Here is a 2,900-nt window from a genome sequence, read left to right on the forward strand (position 1 = left end):
ATGTGCCTAAATAAGAAGAGGAACAGACCCTGTTTAAGAGTAGATCTAACATAATTGAGTGGAGTTGCATGCAATCCTTAAAATAGTACGACATAAATCTACCTGATTAGAGTCAAATATAATAGGGGATCCATAGATCGAGTTAATGCGATAATAGGGGTTTTAATTAGAAAGAAATTTCAATTAATCAACCTAAAGTTAGTTGCTTTTACCATCGAAAGAGATATTAGCATAATATGGGGATTTCTATGGATCAAGATACTAAGTGAAGAAATTGTTTAATTCAGATAGATAATGACAGATGAAATCTAGGTGGATTCTTTCCTGGGTATTGTTTTGCTTCTTGGTTGTTAATCGTTTGTTTTCCTGATTCGTTCTTTTTCGTGTTCTTTATTTAATTAATTTACTTAATTTTAGTTTTAATCAATCTATCCTATTTATCGGTTAAATAATAGAAATATAGTAATTACTAGTACTTTTAGTCCTCGTGAGAACGATATTTTTACTCACTGTAGCTATACTATTAATTGATAGGTGCACTTGCCTTTGTCGAATTTTTTGTTGGTTTACGACTTGCATCAAGTTTTTGATGCCGTTTTTGGGGACAAAATATGAGGAAAACTTTATTTCTATTAATTTAGAATTTTTTATTTTTATTTTTAATTTAATTTTTACATTCTAATTTTTCTTTTTTTAGCTTCTAGCAGGTTCTTTTGGTTTATGACTAGAGAAAACTTATTGTATCCATCACTTTTTGATAGTGAGATTGAAAAAATTTCTCATAAAAATCATAAAGAGGTTAGAGAAGCAAGTCATAGTCAACAAAATATAGTAGATGATCAAAGATGAAAAGGATATTACTGTGGAGATCGGTGATAATCAAAATAATTAGCTACATCTTGCAGATCTGACTTCTTGTACTATATATGATTATGCTAAGCCTACTCTAATTGGGACTGAATCGAGTATTGTGAGACTGACTATTGCTGAAAACAATTTCAAGCTGAAGCTGAACACAATTCAGATGGTACAACAGTATGTTCAGTTTGATAGTTTACAAGATGAAGATCGAAATACTTATTTAGCTAACTTTCTAGAGATTTGCAACACATTCAAGATAAATGGCATTTCTGATAATACTATACGCTTATGGTTGTTCTCATTCTCTTTGAAGAGTAAGGCAAAACATTGGTTGAATTCACTTCCATTGGGTTCTATCACTACTTGGCCGCAAATAACTGAAATATTTCTATTGAAGTACTTCCCATCGGCTAAAATAGCTAAGTTGAGAAATGACATCTCTTCTTTTGCTCAAATTCACTTAGAGACATTATATGATGCATGGGAAATATTTAATAATCTATTGAGAATGTGACCTCATCATGGGCTACCTTTGTGGTTACAAGTTCAAACCTTCTATAACTATTTAAATCCCTCGTCTAGGCTATTAATTGATGCAGCAGTCAGTGGAACATTGAATAATAAAACACCTGAGGTAGCTTAAGAGTTTATTGAGGAAATAGCACTGAATAACTATAAATGACAAGTTATGAGAATAAAATCGATGAAAGCAGCTAGTGTTTTTAATCTAGATACAGTTGCTATGTTGTCAAGTCAAGTGGAAGCATTGAATAATAAAAATTGATGGTTTGAATTTTTCTACGAAGGTGAACCCTACAATGCAATGTGATGTGAATGGAGCAAGGATGATTAATTTAGAATGTTTACACTTCAATTCTAGTATAGAGTATGAGCAAGTCAATTTTATGGGTAACAATTCTAGACCTCAAAATAACCCTATAACAATAACTATAATGCAGGTTGGAGGAACCATCCAAATTTCTCTTAGAGTGGTCAAGGAAATCAAGGATCGCAACCCCTTTCGGGTTTTCATCAACCATATCAGTAAGAGAAGAAACCGAATCTTGATGAGATGCTTGCCAAATTTATTTCGGTTTCCTAAATTAGATTTCAAAACACTGAGACAACTTCAACAAATTAGCAAGCAATGATTTAAGGGCTTAAAAATCAAATTGGACAGCTTATCAAACTTTTTTCAGAAAGACCACAAGGTAGCTTACCTAGCAACACTGAAACTAACCCAAATGAGCAAGTCCACACAATCACTGTTCAAAGTGTGGAAGGGTTAGTCGAGCCTGAATAGAAGCTGAAGCTAGAAGTTGTTGTGAAAAGGGATAAAGTTGAGGAAAGTAAGAAAGATCATAAATAGATGGTCAGAGAATACAAACCACGAATCCCTTATCCGGCAGCATTACAGAGAGACCACATAGAAGAATAGTATGGTAAATTTCTTGAACTTTTAAAAAAATTTCACATTAACTTATCGTTTGTTGAAGCCCTTTCGTAGATGCCAAGTTATATAAAAATTTTAAATGAGCTGTCAAGAAAGAAAAGGAAGTTAGATGACTTGTCGACGGTGGACCTCAATGCAGTTTGCTTAGCCATTCTCCAAAACAAAGTACCCAACAAACTTAAAGGTCCAGGGAATTTTACTATTCTTTGTCTTATTAGTAGTTTAAATGTTGAAAGCTCTTTGGCTAATTTGGGAGTTAGTATAAATGTATGCCTTATAAGATGTTTAAATAAATTGGTCTTAGGGAACTCAAACCTACTAGGATGAGTACTCAATTAGCAGATATATTAGTTAGATGTCCTAGGGGTATTATTGAGGATGTACTCGTGAAAGTTGATAAATTTATATTCCTTGTTGATTTTTTTATATTGGACATGGATGAGGATATTAAGGTACCTATGATCTTAGGTTGACCCTTTTTAGTCACTACTAGAACTATTATTGATGTGGGTACTGGTGAACTTGAGCTTCATGTAGGTGATGAAAAAATTACATTTCAAGCACGTGATTTTTTTAGAGTCCTTAG

General features: G+C 32.8%; 1 non-coding gene across 1 annotated transcript; it reads right to left on the reverse strand.

Moving 5' to 3' along the window:
- Positions 1-1,282: 1,282 nt before the first annotated feature.
- LOC121212816 (small nucleolar RNA R71) lies at positions 1,283-1,389 on the reverse strand. Its single transcript, XR_005908190.1, has one exon. It is a non-coding gene; the product is annotated as a small nucleolar RNA R71 (small nucleolar RNA).
- Between the last annotated feature and the right edge of the window lie 1,511 nt (positions 1,390-2,900).

This window comes from Gossypium hirsutum, chromosome A13, assembly GCF_007990345.1.
Source record: "Gossypium hirsutum isolate 1008001.06 chromosome A13, Gossypium_hirsutum_v2.1, whole genome shotgun sequence".
NCBI lineage: Eukaryota > Viridiplantae > Streptophyta > Magnoliopsida > Malvales > Malvaceae > Gossypium > Gossypium hirsutum.